The 20,831-nt window shown below is 37.1% G+C and overlaps 1 long non-coding RNA gene across 1 annotated transcript in view; it reads left to right on the forward strand.

The window, feature by feature from the left end:
• Positions 1-515: 515 nt before the first annotated feature.
• Positions 516-20,831, forward strand: part of LOC113948662 — a 60,331-nt gene continuing 40,015 nt past the window's right edge. Inside the window, exon 1 of the long non-coding RNA XR_003528206.1 lies at positions 516-694. This is a non-coding gene — a long non-coding RNA (uncharacterized LOC113948662). The remainder of the gene's footprint in view (positions 695-20,831) is intronic.

Here is a 20,831-nt window from a genome sequence, read left to right on the forward strand (position 1 = left end):
TAATCATGTCAATAAATTGATTTTTTGAAAAATCTCATTGGTTCCAAGAGAGGTTAGTCCTGCAAATGAAGTTACTCATGTACTTAACTCTTTGCCGGATCAGGTGTTGTAAACTCTCTGGGGGAGGACCCGTGTTTTTTTTTTTTATTTGTCTGTAAAGTGCCATGTATACCTATGGCACTATATAAATAAATAATAATAATAGAAACAATAAAAACCATCTAGGGATTAACCAGGCCTTTTAAAGAGGCCAAATGTTCTTCACATAAATCTTGGATCTAATTTGAACTCTAATAAGCTCCATTTCCTGCTTTTCCAATATTTTTAAGCCGCGTTGCAATAGCTATCTTTTTTTTTTTTTTTAACAGGTGTTTTAAGAGGGCCCTAAGGCAAGTATCTAATCAACCTAATGGAATTTTCCATGCAGTTAAGTGTTTTATTCAGCTCAAAACATTGTCTTTGATTAGACTTACCACCTTCCCTTTTGCCCTTTTACATTATTTTGGCAGGCTCTGCAGGTGGAAAAGCTCCATCTCCACTGCAGCTCCATGATGTGTGAAATAGCCTCTCTGTGCGTGCCTGCTTGGATGCCTTTGAGCTAAAGGAGAAAACTTCGGAGCCAGCCCTACAGTCCCAGTCCAGCTTTGGATCTGCCTGTGCTCCCTTCTGGCCCCATGACGGCCCTTTGTACAAGGTACTCAGGTCAGCTTTTAATGAGGGAACTTGTATCCTGCGAGTGACCCCGTGGTACTGAGTGTGATCCAGGCTAACTATCCTGCAGGATCTGCCTGGAGTCTGGGATAGGCTTTGTTGAACCCTGGTTGCTGTGCTTTTGCTGAGTCTGTACTGGATTAATTAAAACTGGCTCATGTATGCCTGTGAGAACTACAGTCCTCTTAGATGGCAGTGTAACTTTTTCTGTAGAACGTGGCTAGCTCAGGTGCTTTAAATAAACTCTTTTAGCCTTTCAACCTTTTTTTCCCCTTGGTTTTTTAGAGTGAAAATCGGTTTAGATCATATGAGGGTGTAACTTATTACATTATGCTTAATATTTTCCCACCTCGTGAGGTGTTGTGAAGATTTTTAAAGTAATATTTATACAGCATTTTGAAGATAAAAAGCATTGCATAAGTGGTAATTATTATCTACATTTATTTTCATGCCTCAGTTGAAACATCTTTTTCTCTTTGTCTAAGATACTTAATTTTTCTTCTGCCTTTTTTTTTTTTTAATTACTGTGTTATTTAACTTCAGATGAGATTTTGGGGTATAATTTTGGAGAAGAAAACTGCTGTACAGATTATATTGTACTGTGTCGGATAGTTCTTCTCTTTTTTGTTTTTCATCCCATGATGAACTGATGCTTTCACCAATCCAATCTGCAACCAGAGTTTTATTCATGCCAGAACGGAAGAATAGTTTGATTGTTCAGGAAATCAGCCAAGACTCAGAAGGCCTAGATTTTCTCCATTCTGATGCAGGTTTCTTGTTTGACATTGGAAAAATCACTTAATTTCTTCATGTCTCAGCTGGCCATCTGCAAAGCAGAAATGGTGCTTCCCTACTGTGTACTTGGTTTGTAATATTACTTTTCTATATGAGGCAGTGCTCATAAGGGTGATAGAAGAACCAATATACTTCAAAAGGCATTGTTAATCTCCTGTGTGCAGATGACACATAGGATCCAGTGACCTGCAAAATGGATATGGGGCCTGTATTTCAGAAATATTTACTAATTTAACTCTCAATTAACTATTAATTTGTTATTAATAATATTGTGTTTGTATTTATATTGTATTTATTGTTAAGATATGTATTCATTAAAGAAGACAGCTTCTGTCTTCTTTGGAAAGAATTGGCAAACAACCTTTTCAAGATAATTAATAGGCATATCTCCATGGTCTCTGTCAGTGTCTGCTTTCAAAAAAGAATATATATAAAGTGCTTAGAGCTTGGCCCCCAGAAAAACTACCATGGCGTTGTTTCTGTGAATTTTGCTTTGGATACATAGTCCTGTGATTTTGTGTCAGAAGTTGTTTCATTCTGTTACGTGGAGACCATTTCTCTTTGCCATGATATACAAAGGCATATCTTCATCTGTCTCTGCCGTGTAATATTGATTGCTATGATGGGCCATATATTGGTAATTAGATATGGAAACATGCATGTCCATCCTCATTTCTAGGAGGAGGCTGTTACATTCAATCTGTTCCCTACTATACATAGTAGAGAGAAAATATGAAGTTATTGTATAACATATGATCAGGCAAAAGCTTCTAAACATAAACAGTCATGATTTTTTTAGTTTCTTGATCAACATGCAATGCTGAAAATGAGGGTAACGTAGAGATAAAAATTTATCATATTTTAATTTAATTCAGTTATGCTTTTCAAATAGTTCCTCTATCCCAGTGGGAATGATCCATGGCAAGATAATGTTACTTAATAGTTTTATTTCTAAAATGCACCTTCTTTTCTCTGTGCATGCAAGTGCTTTACAACTTCAATAAAAACCATTGTGAAACAGACACTAAAACATTATCCTAAGAATCATTTCACTTTCCGCCTTAAATGTAGCCATTAGAGTAGTAAAAGGAGGTATACTACACAAGTAAAAATGAAAAATAGAGAAGTTTGTATGTGGGGATAACAGATCATTCTAATCATGTTGAAGTTTCTATCAGTTGCAGTTTCACTGTCTTGAAATTGTACTAGGTAGACTCAGAATCAAATTTCCTCCTTGAAATAAAGTTGGTTGCTTGAGGAACCAGACATATTCTGAGTGTATTCCTTTGGAATAATGAAGTTATAACCTGTGAAAGACTGTGAATTCTTTGTACTTTGGCAGCTGTTAAAGTTCAAAAAATTTAATTGATTATTATTGATCCCATAATGTCATGGTATTCCCGTCCAGTTCTGGTGATCTTCCCCTGTACATCCAATGTACAGGGAAATGTGTGCTTCAACATAGTCAAAGGAATTTCCTTATGTAAAGGAAGGAATTCTTTGTAATTTTTTCGATTGACCTTGCTTTTCTAGTTAATATAGGAGATGTAAAGGAGTAATAGTGTTTTTTCTTCTCATGATCCATTCACATTCAGAATCTAAACTGCTCTCTTCTAAAACCAGGTTAACTCTAGGTTGTTTGTTGAGCTTATTCTAGAATAACATCTCCACAGATAATATGTGGTTTTATGTTATTGCCCTAACATGAGATACTTGTCACCTTAACATTTCCTTAGAGGTGTCCCATCTCATGCACAGTTTTTGAAGTTTTTATTAAGATTCTTTTAGAGGCTAGTACGTGTTTGCTGTCTTTCCCAACTTTTCACTGTGGCTGGTACTTGACTGTCTCTCCATTCTTTTTTTAGATTTAGATTCTGTTAAAAAGACCAGTAGCATGGCAGTAGATCTGCACGTGAAGTAGTGTTCTCTTAGCTGATAGTAGCACTGACTCCTTACAGAAACTTTTCTATGAATTATGTACTTATTTGTGATACAAAGAACAGAGTATTTTATTGTATTTTCCTACCTACTGACTTGTAACAAATGTAATTAAGTTGCCTAAAGACTTACTTTTCAACTGAAGCTTCTACAGAGCTGCCAAAGGTGAAAATGCCTCAAAAATTAATTTGTTTGCCTTTCACAGAGTGTGGTGATGTAGGAATCATAAGACAGTACCATGAATTCATGAGTGAGAAAAAGTAGGTAGTTGCCATCTAAAATTCTTTTGCTTAAAAATTAAGCTAAAAATATTAATGGAAACACACTAAGAAATAGTCAAACCTGAGATGTTGAACAGAGCCCCCATTAACTTAATTTTAATTGTAGGTTTGGAAGTTATTAAACTTTCAGAAAAGACACCTAGAAATAAAAAAGCAGAGCAGGAAAATATCAGCATTACATAACCAAACATGTACTTACTAAACATAGGAGTAAGTGTTATCATGCCAGGTAGATCTTGGAGTTCAAGGGTTGTGTGTAACTCTGGATGCTTGGCAGGAGACAAGATGTCAGGAAGTTGTTTCCTAGAGGTTAATAACCTGGTGGTAAAGTGGCTCCATTTGAGCACATTGATAAGTGTTTTGATGAGTTTGCCATCCACGAGCCCAGAGGAGGCACATGGAACCCCTGAGAAACCCCACTTTGAGCTGAGAGCAAGCTGGAGTCGTGAATCCACTGCAGAATCATTTTGGTCACAGAAGCCCCCGAGTTGTCTGTGGTTACTGCCTGGAATGGTACCTCACTAGAACACTTTCCTATTGTAAAAATCTTCACACATAACCCTAGATTTATTTTCTCCCCTTCACTGATGGAAGTCTTCCATTATCTTCCACTCTATTTTCACCTTGGCATCTTTTTCATTACAGGAATGCACTCTGTTCAAAGAATTCAAGTCAAGTTCTCCTGAAGATTAAAGATGTTTGAAAGCAAAACCCAAATCTGCATCTAAACTTTGCAGTTCTTAAAGAGAATAAAACCAAAATGCATGGGTAACTTGTTGGTTCAGTAGTATAATTAGCAACCTTCTTGCAGAATTCAGCTGAGCAGATTTGCGCCCCAAACATCAATATCTGCAGCCACCGGCAAGGTTTGAAATAAGAAGCTGGATGTGAATCCTGCTTTATCAATTTCTGTTGAAAATTTAATTTAACTTTTCAAAGCATTTTCTGCTTACATTTTATTTTCTTACTGTCCCAACTAAATTTAGCTTTCCTAAAACAATCTGAGAATTTAAATGAGTTTCCTGTCCATGTACATTTGTAATTTTTTGTACCACTCATTTCTTTTTTGATAGCACATTGTTTTATTCTTACAGTCTTAAAAAAAAAAAAAAAGGAGAGAGAGAAAAGAAAAACCTGCCACAAAAGTGAAATTTTTTTTTATTGCATTTCATTTTAAGTCGTCTTTTTAAAGATCTGTCATTTATACAATGACAAGAAAACTTTCTAAATTGGAACTAATTTATGAATTCCTTCTTTTTGGCATAATGTCACTTTGCAAGTTAAAATGATAATGACTGGAAAGATCAAATATGTTTATCTAAAAAAAGAAGAGGGGTTTTAAGAGTTTGCGCTCATTAGAAATCTTTGCAAAGTCTGTACACAGCAGGCATTATAGATTTTTTGAGTCCAAAAATCCCTTAGGTTAAAAAAAGCTGTAGCTGAAAATGGTAGAGTTTGAAGAGAGCTCAGAATCCCTTTGTATAACAGCTACAGGTGGATGAAATACCTGTTTTTCATGTATATGATTGTTAGAATGAAATTTGATTTTGTCACCAAACCAATCCTTCATACTCCATATATGTGAGTGGATTCTTCCTACTCACCCTTCCATTCATGTGCAAACCTGCAGTGGCACAGATATCCACAACCCAGAGTGGCATCAGCACCAAGGGGCACAACTGAGTCTTTGCAACTGGTAAAGTACAATTCTGTGTTGATTTTTAGTAATTTCTCCTTTGTGACAGAGTGATTTAGGAATATGCGTCCAAATGGCTACAGTGGAACTTCGGTACACGGGAAAACTTTCTGACCTCTGTCTTTTCATTATACAGATTTTGATGTGAAGGAAACAACTAAGCTGTAGCAAATGAAGTAGAATTAATACCATTATGCTCACAATATGCCCACTGCCTGGGGGCAATGCTGTCGACTGATCTAATAATACCAGAATCGCATCCTCACACCGTTGTAAAATGCATCCATATGTTTCTTATCAAGACCACTGGTGGCACAAGTCCTTGATCCAGGCAAGTAATAGTCTTTAAAGCTGTACAGAAGAAAAGTTTCATTTGGTGCTGTTGCTGTGCCTTGTATTGTTGCTTCCTCTTACACTTCTGAATTTGTTGTTCCTACCAGTAATGTTGGCGTGTCACCATCTGTTCTCTCCTCCAAGATGTCAGTTTGTGTCTTTATCCTGTGCTTTAATCTCTTGTGATGTACTCTTCACCAATGAAGTGTTTAAAAGTAGTGTGAAGAGGGTATTAGTCTATGATATAAAAAGGAAGAAATCTGTTTCCCCCACATCAGTGAAAGTGTAGGGATTTTTTTAAGCAAGTACTTCCAAATAATTATGAAAGAATTTTGAAAATACTACAAAAAATGTCATATGAGATTTTCTAATGCTTTGTCTAGGTACACTGGAGTCAGTGCAGATTTCAGACTGCAAGTGAATAAGGAAGCAATTTCTGCCTTATATTACCAAAAATAGATGGGCTCATAGTTTCACCTTAATCTCATTTTCACTGTAGCTTTCACACTAAAAAAAATTCTTTTAGTACCTGATGCAAAAGCATGCAAAGATTAGAAACAAAAATAGAAATATAAATAAGATAAAAAATATTCAGATGACATTTTTTTTATCTTTAAATTACTCTAAGAATTGTTTTCTCCTTTGAGATTATGAAAGAAGTTCCTATCCAGGGTTTTCCTTTGACACCACGTGCAGCTGATCAGTGTGTCACTGAAGGAGGTGTCACAGCTGAGTGGTGATCTCTGAATGTCTGTCTTATTCTCAGAAGTTTCCACTGTTGTGCCCTGATTGTGTTAATTTTTTTTTTTACTAAACACGACTTTTAAGAATCCGTTGTTTCAGAAATGCTGAAAAAAAAATTAGTGAATTAGTATATTAGTCATGATATAACCCAGAGACAATAAGTATGCTTTGTCTTTTTTGTCTCTAGAATAATTGGGATTTTTTTTCATCCTTTATATGCAAAATTTCTAAGGCATTCCAGAATGATATGTGACAAAAGCCCTCCTGTACACGCTGTACTCATCCTGATACTCCTGAAACATAGGATTCAATACCATTCTCCATTTTATACTCAGTGTCTTGAAGATGAAAGCATAAATAAGAAGACTACAATTAGTTAATGTGCCCATGAGCTGTTATACAAAGCCTCAGATCTCTAGTGAAATATGAAAGGTGAACACAAGAGCAGGTGCTGCAGCTGCTGGCATAAAAAAAAGAGGTTTCATTGCTGTCACATATTTGAAGCACAAGAAGATGGGAGTGTCTATGATCAACATCATATTAAAAGCCTTTTCAAAGAAAATAAGTGATCCCAAACTGTTTGGATGCTATCCAGATTTCTTTGGAAGCACTCTAATATGAGAATATTTGAAAGCAAATCCCTAGACAAAGATTTAATGTTTATCTTTTTTCTGAGATCAGAAATTTATCTTACCACTTTACAGTGCTCAAAAGACATGTGGATGTGGCACTTGGGATATAGTTTAGTGTTGAACATGGTGGTGCTGGATTAGTAGTTGGACTCGATCATCTTAGAGGTCTTTTACAACCTTAATGAGTTTATGTTTAGCTGTTACATGTATAGGATCATGTTCTTGACTTATGTTCTTTATTTCAAAGATAATTTGAGAACGGTTGAAGTGCACTCAGGTGGATGCTGCTAAGGATCCAAAGTGTTTGTGCAAAATGTTCGGAAATCTTTTCATGAAGCAGAGAGACTATAAAAGTTAATTATAGAAAATATTCCTGAACTAGATTGTGTCAGTTCGTTATCTGTAGATGTGGGTAAAGATGTCCTTGAAGTTGTATATTTAAAACTTTTTAAGTTATTTGCAGATGATGGTGGGGCAGCATTTAGCTTTTTAATGAAGTCCAACAAAAACACAATTTATACCAGCTATACCACAGATAAATTTTGACTAATCTTTCCTACTTTTTTTTTTTAATGTATTAAGCTAGTTAACAATATGACATATAGGACAGTGAAAATTCAGTTCCAGCTCCTCTTTGAGAACTGAATCCTGTTCCCTTTCCTTTCTACCTCTTTCCATATAGAGAGAGCTTAATTCAAGAGCATTATTTAAGAGACAGTACAGTATTTAATAGCTTGTGCTATTACTACAAGCATTACATTTGTAGAGGCATGACAGGGTGTAAAAAGAATTAGGTCGTGATTGGTTCTCCTTCCATACTTGTAAGAAGGAAATGAGGTAGAAAAATTGTGACAGTTTTCTAGGAAGATTATCTTGGTGGTATTTTTCTGGTTTTTGAGAAGGAGGAGGAAGACCGATAGAGATCTGAATTCTTGAACAGTTACTTCTTGCTACAGAAAACATCTTCATATATTATATTTCCTTCATAGAAATTCCAGTATCTGACTACAAGTGGGGTCACAAGATAAAGGTTTTCCTGAAGACATACTTGGATATCCCTTGGTGTAAATGTTGAGGTACTACAGCAGTGTCAGGACAGAATCACACTGATGTGTCTGAGAAAATGGATTTGGCCAACTATTTTCTTTAGATACATGAATAGAATTTTCAGTGAAAGTTTCAGAATTCTTCAGTGTTATAACCAGTTCTTTTATTCTGTCAGGCAAGTGTTAAAACCAGTAATTTCGGAATGTTCTGCCCCCAGCTTGCAATATTGACATTATATTGTGGTATTGGCATATTATAGTATTGTAGTGCTGAGCACTTATGGGTTTTACCTCTGTCTCTCTTTCGTTTGAGATCTCTATTTATCTTGACAAATCTTTGAGCATGGACACCAAAGGGGGAGCCTCTAAATCTGAATTCTTCAGCCTAAATCTGAATTCTTCAGATTTAGCATGAATATAATTTCTTTCTGCAGTACCATTGTGCCAACAATGGTCAAGTGCTGATTTGAATAGATTTCCAAAGAAAACTCTGCCAAAGTCATTTATATTTGGTGCAGTTATAATAATTCCAATGGAACACCCAGTGGAATCACACAGCAGGTTAGAGTTTAAAGACAGTCAAGCTACCAAACCCTAGTGCTTAACAGCATAATTTTTAAGATTATTTCTCTACTGTTCCTTGTTGCTTTTAAGAAATGTGGCTTAACAAAATTCCGTCATAGGCTGGAAGGTTTGTGAAGACAGAAGGTAGTTAGCAAATGGAATTATGTGCAGAAAGGCTTTAATCCCTGCAGCCCTTATATAAGAACATCTGCTTGAATTACAGGCCATACATAAATTGTGTGTGTACTTGTTTTTGTCACAGATCCTTCCCCTCCAACCTCTGCTCCCCACATCTTACATGATACACTGCAAGAAAAAAAAAAATTCAAACCAAAACAAAAGCTAATTAGTACTTCCAGCCCCCCCATAAGTGAAACTTGATATGTTTACTAAAAAAATAATTACGACATTCCATTCATAAATCTTAAGCAATGTCAGCATTATACTGATGGAATTATGATGTCCCAGTACAAATTGTCTGACCTGCTTTATGTTCCCCAGCACATAATTAAGGTGGCGGTGTGTTAAAGGAAGTAATTTTGTTCAAAGCTTTGGCACCAGCCGTGCAATGTCTTTTGCTCATGTTACTAACAGTTACCAGTCAATGTCGGGAGCTGCACCATGTTTGACTCTGAGATTAGGCATATTCTTGTAGCTCTGAGCACAAGGCTTCGAGCAACACACGCAAAATTTAAAATAATATTCTGTGTAGTGACTTTGGCAGGATTTGGGTTTTGCTCTCTTGAGGATTTGCATGAGGAAATAAATTAATGAATGATGACAAGAAAAGCTTAAAAACAACAAGCTTTAATTTTTTTTTGCAGGTAGTTTGAAACATAACTTGTTTCCTTGCTTTGCAGTGTTTGAACTTTCTTACTCTTTTCTTTGAAGATAAAAACTTGAAGAGAGTCTCTAACAGGCTTTCGAAACTTGTTAGCAAACTGAATTTTATTGTCACAGTGCATATTCTGAATATTGATACCAGAGGACTACAGTAGTGTACATTTCTGGAGAAAATGCCAGTGGCAATATCAGATTCCCATCCCACAAACAGCAAAGACTGTGTGCCTCACTGAAGTTCTGGAGTAATCACGCTGACATTGAGAATCCCAAAGTTTCTTTCCAGTTCAGTCATACAAATGTCTTCCTCGCCATTCGCAGTCACTGGCCACGCCTCCAAGCCGGTTGACTGTAACTTGGCTCTGAGCCTTTCTTGTGTATTCTGCAGTGACTTCCAGAAACAACTCGGATTTGCAGAATTTCCTTACAGGTTAGATTGTAGGATTTGGTTGAGCATAAAAAAGTAAAAAAAAAAAAAATACATAGTTACTAACAAGGTAAATGTGATTAAATACAAATTTTTTTATCCCTGTGAAGCACTCAGGCTTGGGCAGATAACAGGGAAATTGTTACTGTTACTTTAGTATAGGATTTGAAATACCCAGTACTTCGAACACTGTGAAAAAACTTCTGACTTATTTATTTTCTTTGAGATGTCAAAGGAAATTATATCTATGATGACTAATTGTAGAATCAGCAAAATAACTGCACCGTGTAGGATTAATAATAGTGACTTTGATAAGGCTGATTATAAACTGCATTTGGTTTGTTGCTTAGGAAAAAAAAAACTTTTGGTTTAAAATTTTCATGATTTTACATAGGTTATGTATTTAAAGAGCTATGAATACTATTTCTGTTTATAAGTCAAAATACAGGGACTCCAACTCCTCCTTGAGTTAGTACATGGTATAATGTTTACATTTGTCAAAAGGAAGAAATAGTCAGCTCTGTGTCTGGAAGCCTGTGCTCATATTTGTGCTTGGCTGAAACTTTCCCCTTACAGTCAGGAGAACCTTTAACCCAGGATTAGTTTTAATTTGTCTTTCCACCTAGTTACATGGCCTGAATGTATACACTCCCATGTCATCATTTATATTGAGTCTACCATATTTTTACATAACGTTCTAAGATTTCAGTAAAGCTTGTAAGATATATTTTGATATCATTGGACCTTCAACACAGTCAAAATAGAATAATAACCCAAAATATACATTTTAAAGCAATTTCCCTGCTGTAAGATGGAACAACACTGGCCTTTCTGCTCAGTTCTCTAAATGAAAACACACTGAGTAAAAGATCATAGAGATTCCTTGAAACTTGTATTGTTCATTTAGTCAATCTGAATGATACAGGCATTTAATTTCATCACGCTTTTCTGCTGTTGATTCAAACCTCCAGCTTAGGCTCCTAAATAGATCGAACACATCTAAACATATACAAATGAATTATTGAAAATTGTGGATTTTATTTTTCTTATACCAATGCCAACCTGTTTTTTTAAGCCTGTTGTTTCTGAGGTCTGAGAAATATGTCATTGGACAGATTGTCTTGTGAGGCCAAAATTAGCTGCTACTCTTTCCTGTAAAATATTAATTGCTGAATAATTTCCATGCAAATACACTAGCAATTAATAATTGCATTGCAATGACTTGGCTGTTTATAGCCTGTAAATTGAAGCATTAGGTGTATGTAAATATCTTGACTACAGTGGGAAATGGAAAGACGCTGCTTAGTAATAAAAACTGTCTTATTCAATTAGCAGAATGTTACATATCCTGTTTCATTCTAAACACCATAAGGTCTCCTAAACATTCGCAGAATTGGTGTTGACTAAGCAGTCTGTTGCATTGCAGATCACAGGAAGCCTTGTAGTTAAAATTCCCATTTGAAATAAAACAGGACAAAAATTTTACCAAGTGTGAGTAGGGCCGTGGCTGAGCTGTTTGAAAAGCAAAGCGAAGGAGTCGGGGGGAATCAGGGTGACATTTATTTCTGAGGAAAGTATCAGAGCAGCTGAAACAATTTCATGAATAGCCTGAGTAGTTGAAATGCTGCATTTTGAAAATGTCAAAATGAACTGGTTTGATATTTCAAAATGTTTCAGTTTGTGCATTGTAATGGAAGCTGAGGAAGTAAAAGGCCAAGTTCACCGAAGTACCTGGGGACTGTGTCCTCTTACCAAACAAATGCCATGAGATGTCTTGGCTCAAGCATGTCTCAGTCTTCCTGCCTTCCAAGAGTGCCCTCATCCTTCCACGAGACAATGTGTGCTCTAATTCTTATCTTGACTATGTTCCACATTGCATGTTGATCTTGTGTATCACTGAGCAGAGAAGGAACCATTCTCACATCCCAGTAGTTCAAACTTATGGTAGAAAAGTCTGAATTTCTGCCCATGCACTGAGTCCAGCAGAGGCTGAACTAAGGGCTCTGTTGTCTCAAGAAACTGTATTACCCCCACAGCTTGAGCTATTTTGGGGTGTTGAAACATCCTTAGTCCTCACTTTTGTTTGGAGTATTTAAATGTTATTTGATGAAGGGAATGGAGATAATCATAAAATATATTTCTAGTGTCATTGGATAATAATCCTTGGATATCTAATTACTTTTTTTTTCCTTTTCTTAGTTTCCCCAAATTAAACTTCCTTATGTGAAAATTTTTTTCAAACTTATTTCTGTGTTTTTAACTAGTCATCTGACAAGAAAAAATATTCAGTATTTTCACATTCCTTCCCCAGATGGTTAAATCTTCAAATACCACAATGTAATGAGATTCCATATTTGGACTGATGGAACTTGCTGGAATGTGTCAAGGATCAGAATTTATCTTTACCTCTATTAGGTGTGAGTGAGCTTAGCTACATTCATGTCAGTAAGGTGTGCTGTTTTACACTAAGCAAGGGACTGACTCACTGTATTTTGACTTCAATCAGGTAAATTATGAATAGGTGTGCTAGTAGGTTTGGGGTTTTCCCCATTAATTTTAGTAAGTCCTTAAATGCTGTTATGCACCTACTTATCTAAAAAAGACAAAACTACTTTCGTTGACTCAAATGTCATATTCATAAATGTATGATAATTAGCGCTGTAAGTTTCTGAAAGACTGAGATCTAGGGTTATAAGTCTGGTATGTTTTGAAAAATAATATCTGTGCTATATATGTTCTTGTGTAGGTTGTGTGTGTTTGTGTGTCTGTAAAAATCTATACTGTTAAAAAGCATCTTTTCTTTCCACCTCTCAACTGATCAAGACAAAAACCCTCAAAGTAAAATTATCTTAAATTATATTAGTCTCCATTCAAACAGTGGTATAATCATGTCACTAGTTCCTGTGGGGATAAGGAAACAGCTGTAAAAATCTTATTTAACTTTTTTTTTAGAGTATTGTCATCTACAACTGGATAACTGAAGACAGTGAGTCAAAACTGTTGCAGACTTCATAAAAACTGAGGAATTTATGTATATAACAGATTATTTCATAATACTGTCAGTCTGCCATGTCCTCCCATTCTGTGTTAAAAAATCTTCCACATTGCAAAGCACATTGTCACTTTTATGAAACAAAAAGAGTGCATTTTGTTTTCCAAAGTGTTCTTCAGGAGTTTCATAAGGGTACTTCATAAAATCTTTGACTATGCCCTTTGTCTTTTTTTTCCTCATTATTTCCATCTGCTGAAAAAATATGTGTGAAATACCACTAAATCAGAGTACCCATGGTGCATCAAGCTGCAAAGAGCAGGCCACACCACTTACATAGTACTAAGAGTCCAAAATCCTCCTTTTTTCAACCCCATTGATGATACCATTGTACTCATGAGTGGTTAAGTTTAAATATATATCGTGGTTCAAATTAAGATAAAAATGGGCTTTTCTGAGTCAGAACCTCTTAACTGCTCTTCCAAAGTCCAATACATTCGGAATACTTTGGATTACTTTCAAGCTACTTAAAGGTCAAACCTTTAAATGCATAGGGAAGACTGTTTTCTATTCAGCCAAAAGCATATAATATGAGACGTTTTTGCACCGAGATAGGTCTGTTAAATTATGTCCCATTACAAGGTTGCTCAATTAAAACTCAGGCTCTGATCTCTTTCTGTAATGCAAACAGGGAGCCAGGTTTGCATTTGCAGCCCAGGAAGCCAACCATATCCTGGGCTGCATCCAAAGCGGGGTGAGGGAGGAGATTCTTCACTTCCTCTCATGAGACCACAGCTGCAGTGCTGTGCCCAGCTCTGGGGTCCCCAGCATGAGAAGGATGTGGACCTCTTAGACTGAGTCCAGAGGAGGGACATAAAGATGGTCCTAGGGCTGGAACACCTGCTGTGAAGACGGGCTGAGGGAGTTGGGGTGCTTCAACTTGGAAAAGAGAAGGCTCTGGGGAGACTTTAGAGGCCCTTCCAGTACCTGAAAGGGCTACAAGAGAGTTGGAGAGGGACTTTTCCCAAGGGCATGGATAAAACAAGGGGGAATGGCTTTAAAATGAGAGTAGGTTTATATTAGATATTAGTAAAAAATTCTTTACTGTGAGGGTGGTGAGGCCCTGGCACAGGTTGTGTAGAGAAGGTGTGGATGCCCATCCCTGGAAGTGTCCAAGGCCAGGCTGGATGGAGCTCTGAGCAACCTGGTCTAGTGGAAGGTGTCCCTGCCCATGTCAGGGAGTTGGAATGAGATGATCTTTTAGGTTCCTTCCAACACAAACCATGCTATGATTCCATGATTCTGTGATTTAGGGGCATGGAGATGTAAGTTAGTATCTCCAATGGTTGTCACAGGAATTGAGTTAAGCCCTTCTCAAATGTCACTAAATGTGCCTTTTGAGCCTAGATGGTCATGTAATTTTGGATCCCACCCTCTATAAATCTAGCAAGTAAGTTTTCAGTCAGGTATGATTTATATGTTTATATGTTTTATATGTTTTTTCAGTAAGATATGTTAGTTATCAGAAGATATTCAAGGTGTATATTATGTATTGTACATTTTTCTTAAGTTACAGTAGACTCCTGGCAGCATATATATAAAAAAAATTAATGAGCCATCAGTCTAATGAAAACAAATGGGGAGCTCCAACTGATCCCAGTTTGAAGTCCTTTGCTGGTATATTTATAATATCCAGGTGGTTTAACAGAAATTGAGAGATTTATACAGAAAATGATTTCACAACTTTTTCCTGTTTGACTCGGCATATTTATGCCTAAGAAGTTAATTTATGTTCTTAACAAGTTTGCACACATACTTTTTTGTATATAAAATGAAATATCCCTTTTAAGAAATGAAGTCAATCCTTTACTTTTAGTGCAAATCTTTGTGCAACTCAGTTTTGTATTAAGTGTAAATATTATGCATAAATGTATAAGTCAATTTTGAGATTTTTATGAGAATGACTCCTAGGCAAAGTACTAATTTAATTTTTTCTTGTTTTTCACTAATGATTTGATTGTTGTTTTTGACAAATTTTTTTATAAACTTCAACAATACTATGTGACTGAAATAAGCATACTGTTGAAATGAGAATATATCTAGAGGATCATGATGTTACTTTCATAGTGTTTCTTCTGCTTTCATTTGAAGTCAGAAGTCAGGGTACGACACTTCAGTTTAGTAAGATGTTTTGGGGATGTTGTAAAACAATGCCATATTCATTGTTTGGTTTGTGATGGCTTGTGTATGGACATTATTTGAGAAGGCAGAAACAGAATCTCAGTTTCAGCTTTGATACAGATGTGTCCTTGAAAAACACAAATGTCTTGATGCTCAGGACCTGCCTTGACATCCAGTTCTGTGTGATTTAGGGGCTTTTTTAACTCTCTTTCCATGAATCTTGGTACACCATCTGCTCCTGGCTGTTGCCAGCTGCCTTGTGAAAACTGAATCCAGCCAAAGTGCAGAACCTGTCCATGGTGGCTCTGTCGTGGGGGCCAGGCTTGGAGTCAGTGCTCACTTACAGGCAGTTGTGAGCACAGACAGTGTGAGCTGGGAGAACTTGGACCATGGGGCACTGGGCTGTGACTCAGTTCCTCTTGGTTTGATTCCTGGATCACCCTGGATCACCCAGGATCACCCAGTTACACTTTGGTAACTGTGAGCTTCCCAGGAAAGCAGCAGTGCTTTCCTGTCTCTCAGCAGAATTATGGAGATGAGAATCATTTTATGATAATAAGATATTTATTTGCATTCTACTGAGGAACTTAAAACCACTTCATATAGATAACTCAACCTCTTCTTACCTATCATAGGGCAGAATTTGGTGCTTAAACTTCTCCCCTTTGTGAAAATTTGGTAACAGTTTTGTATGCTGCCTCCTAACCTTAGTCCATTAAAGCAACACATCAACAGGAGGCCAAGAACAAAAATATGTCACAAATCCATGTGCTTTTAAAGCACTAGCATAGGCAAACAAGCAAGATGTGGAGCTTTGGGTAAGCCATTAATATTTAGTTTTAAGCCATTCCAGATTAATATATTCTATTGTTTTTTCTGCATATAGGAAGAATCATATTTTTGTGTAACATCATAACACACAAAGCATCATTTGAATCAGTTTGGAAACGTCACAGACAATCAGCAAGCTGACTCAGTGCTGCTTGTCATTTTCTTCTGATTCCATATTCCAGAAAAACCCAACAGACATAAGCCATGTATTTATGGGAAAATATTAGATGCAGTTCTTTGATCGGTGATTTTGAGGAATGCAGACTAACTAATTAGCATGGGTCTCTCTCTGACAGAAAAATCTCTAAAACTTGTTGTAGCTCAGTGTGTACCTTTGAAAAGGCAAGTGCTGGCATAAGCATCTTTCAGATGCACTTTCCATACAGGAGAGTTCTGAAATGCATAAGCCATGGGAGACTTGCAATGCTCCTGCCTACCTTTGCTCTCAGGATTTGTCAGTGTGGCATTGTCCACAACCAGTGACTCTAAGCAGTTTTTGGATAAACTTTAGTCCCACTCCCCCTAGCCCCTTAGCCAGGTACAGAATTTATATCCAACCTCCTGGCCTTGAGGCAGGAATGCTCCCCAGTGAGTTATCCTGACACTACAGTGCATCCTGCCATGAGTTTTAACATCACTAGAGACACTTTTTTCCCCCAAAGGAAATAATGACTTGCAGTTACACAGCTTGTTGTGAGATCTTGTTGGAAATCCAAACATGTGGCAATTTACAAGTGTCAGCAGAATTTTTTAGACTTGTGTGGCAATCCGTGCTGTGCGTTAGATGTTGGAATCTGACCCTTCAGCTCTGCCACAGTGGTGTCCCAGGAAAACCATGGAGAGTTGCCTCTATGCTCTTTCCTATTTACTTTCTTTCCCTAATATACTGCAACACAGTTTACTTATAAAGCAATTTGTGCATGTTTTGCCTGTAGATTGTTTTTCACAATCCGAAATCCTGCCCAAGGCCTTTTTATTTTATTTGATCAATCAAATTTGATTATTTTTTTTTTTTATTTGTACACTTCATGGTTTCTTTTCGGAATTCTTGACTAACTGGATTAGGGTTGTAAAGTAAGAGGCAGAAAATGGTGAAGGCTATAAATTAATTTTTTCTTTCTCACCTCAGTCTTGTAATAATTACTACTTTTTTATAAGAACAGATTTGTTTTTCCTACAAAAGATGAAACTCAATTTTAAAATCCAATTTGAATATCTGTGTTCTATCTAGTTGGATCTGAAAGCAAGACAGATCTCAAGCTGTTTCATGACAAAACAGTCTTTGCATTCAGCCTTGAAAAAGTGAAGCAGGGTTTCTGGTTATTCCCATTAAGAACAGCATAAATAAACCTGAGCACACTGCTGTGTAATGTTCAAGTAGAAAATAGTCTTGTTACAGACTGACTTGTTTGAAACTTGGGTTTGGCATGTTTAGCATGTTTTACATCATCAGTTGCTGTTACAGCTGTTGGCACCAGCCTGCAACATGATTGAGAGGTTTTGATGACCTCAGTTTCTGCAGTTTATTAAGTCATCCAAACAAATAAAGAGGTTCTGTCAAGTAGCTTGCTCACAACACATGCCTTACCTGTATATTTTTATGGTCTAGTATAATTGTAATTTGAATTTTAAGTGTCTGTTGGTGAGGCAGGGAGAAGAGAAAGCTCCTGTTCTGTGGCTGAAAGGAAGGAAAGAGACAGGTGCCTTGGCTGCCATCTCTACTGAATACACAGTGAAGAAAACAATGATTTTAATGGCTCAAGATTTGGTCATATTGATAAAATAGGCTTGTTTTCATTCTGAAGATCAGTACCAGTCTATTACTATGATTACAGGGATTGAAAAAATTTCATAGAGAAGTAGAAACTTGTATGGATTGCATCAGCTGCAGGAAACAGTTCGAGAGCAATGTATTCATCTGAAGGAAGCAGATTGGCTTTGTGAAAGTACATTTCCTTGGGCCAGTGGCATATCCAGTGATTCCTAGTTCTCTACTAGTACCCAGATGTTTTTTGCAGATAAAACGATATAATTTTAAAAGCAGTTGATTATTTCTTCAGAATTGGAGATTTTCAGAGAGCTTTTTCATCAGTTCTCTGCTGAGATAGTACTGATAGAGTTAGGACACATGATAAATGACAAAACTTGAAAACTCAAAAGCTTTATTTTTTCCAAATAAGATGAAACTCTTTGACTTTCATATGGAAATCCATGTGGTGTGGTGGTAAAACTGATGGTTTGAGCCAGGTTGAAATTAGAGTGAAAACAGCTTTCCCGTTGGTATTTCAAAACATCTGTCATGAAAGTACACTTTGGCACAGTGGGAAAAAGAGAATACCAAAGCAACATTAAGCAACTCTAGTGATCCCCAAAACCCTATTAAAGCAGAGGTCAGTAAGATTTACCACAGTGGAAAGTCTGTACCCATTTCCATTCCCCCACACGTGTTGCTTGGAAGTGACTCTATGTGGCTGTACTACCCTGGGATGATCCCCTGGGCCTGGCTCTCAGGCCTGGCTCTGCACTTTGAAGTCAGACAATGCTGAAGATTAGACTCAGTGGGTAAGAAAATGTTTGGAGACTAAATGCTCCTATTTTTTTTTTCCTTTGGAAACTGCAACATAGTACATAATGCCTTGTCAGTGCTAGGACCAGCTGATTCTTACATTTTCAGAGGAAAATTACCTGAAGTCAAAAACAAGAACTTCCTAAAGCCTCTCAGTATGGCCTCTAACTGTGTATGAACACTCTGTGGCAGTGCCCCTGCTTAAAGCATGTCATGCCATATCTGCTTGGAGAAAGTCCAGCTGAGCTGGATTATCTGATGTTGGCCCTAGGAGTCTATGGTAAATGTGTCTTCCTGGCAAGTTAAGGTATGACTAGATCCCACAAATATGAGATGCAGCAAAAGCTAACTACATTTTTAGATAAAACTTTGTAATCCCTGTACCATGCCTCCGAGCCCATCCAAGGACTTTGCATTTGTGTGTGTGTAAATCCAAACAGATGAATAGCCAGTCAGTGACTTTGAGTTTCAGTAGCAGCACTCCAAACACACTGCAGCCTTCAGTGAGACTTGATTAGACCACATTCTAGAGATCACATATGGAAATGCAGCTTGCTGCTTTCTTACTGAGCAAAAGGGAGGGTCGGAGTACCCTGAGACAGAAAAAGCTCTATTTACTCTTAAGTTAGGAATTGCTGTGTAGTAGTTAGGACTGTCCTATCACCATCAAGAAAATGCTGGCATGGGCCACTAAAATTACAGTCTGCTTGGCTGGATCTCATTCTAGGGGAGTTTTGCAGTGATGCCAGCAACTCAGAAGTGCATCAGAAGTTGTTTTAAAGTACTGAAAAGCAACGTGTAAACAGTGAGCAAATGCATGAGTAAATAGAGAATGAAGTTGTCATCAGCTGTCCTTCTGTGGAAGCAGGAAAATGCATGCTGTAAAATGTGACTAAAAGCAGAACTTTCTTTTATTTGCTGCCTCAGTGAGTACCCAACTTTCAGAAGTGCAAAGCTGATAATTTTCAAACCCACCCTCACAAAGTTGCCTCAGGAATAACGCTTATGGAAAATGATGAAAAAAAGCAGTCACATTGCTCTTCAAGTCAATATTTTCCTTATGGTTTTAATTCAGGTCCTGGTCAGAAGCTAATGGTATTTATTTTCCTTTGACTTCCACGATCTTTGAATCCAGTCTTTAACATACACAAATTCATGAAAAGCTGGGGAGCTTGTTTATTCCCAAAGTGAAGCGGTCTTACAGACATCTCTCCTTTTTTTCTAAGGCTGCCCTTTTCTCTTTGGAATAAAGGTGTGGGCAATAGGCCATGCTTCAATGTCTGGGACCATCTGCCAACACAAACAGAAAAAAATTAATTATGAATAGTGTCTTCCCATGCTAAATCATTTATTGTAAAGGAGTTTTTCAGCTTGTTTGTAATGGCTGTAGCCTAAGGGTGCACACTGTATAAATTGCCTGATTACAGGATACAGAACACTTCTAAATAGGCCTCAGATGATTAGGAGAGAGGAAAGAAATTAAAAAGGCCATTTTCCTTTAGGTATGCAAATGGATTGCAGAACAATAGACAAAGATATGAAAGACCATGATAAAACATACCCTCTTTTCTTTTACCTTAAATTATGTACTAGGCAAGTAGCAAGCTTCATTACATGTGTCAGCTGAGATGTGAATTGTTTCATAATTGAAACAATGCTGTTGCCAGATAGTGCATGTTAGATTTCAAGATAAACTACCAGTCTTTGTGTCCTCAAGCAATTTGGGGTTTGCTGCCTAAATCTGTCTTAGCAATGGTTACATTCTGACCTTGGTTTAATTTAGCTCTGCCTACTTTAGCCTCTTTGAGCTACCTTTTCGAATAGTAAGGGCTAAATTTGCTTTTGTCACACTACATCCTCCTCTTAAGTCACAGTTACGTGTCTACATCTCCTGAATAGCCAGTGCTGGTATTTTACTGCCCATTTGAAGGTAACTGGGTGTGTTTAAACAGCGAGGGGAACAGCAGGAGCCGTCTCCTAGCTGGCTGTCACACTCTCACACATATTTGCATTCCCTCTTTCCCACGTACACATCTGTGTACACATTCCCTCTTACAGACGTACATGTCCATGTGGGTCAAGCATATCTGCCAATTCCTGTGAGCTTGAATATTTGGGGAGGTACAAATTCGTGTTTCCTGGTGCTAAAGTATCTTGAATATCTTAATAGTCAGCAGCAGCTCCTAGGGAATTGAGAGGTGAGACATGATAGATGATATTGCCTATAAGTATTGCTCTTCGATGACACATAGGGCTC

This window comes from Corapipo altera, unplaced genomic scaffold (genome assembly GCF_003945725.1).
Source record: "Corapipo altera isolate COAL_440 unplaced genomic scaffold, ASM394572v1 62, whole genome shotgun sequence".
NCBI lineage: Eukaryota > Metazoa > Chordata > Aves > Passeriformes > Pipridae > Corapipo > Corapipo altera.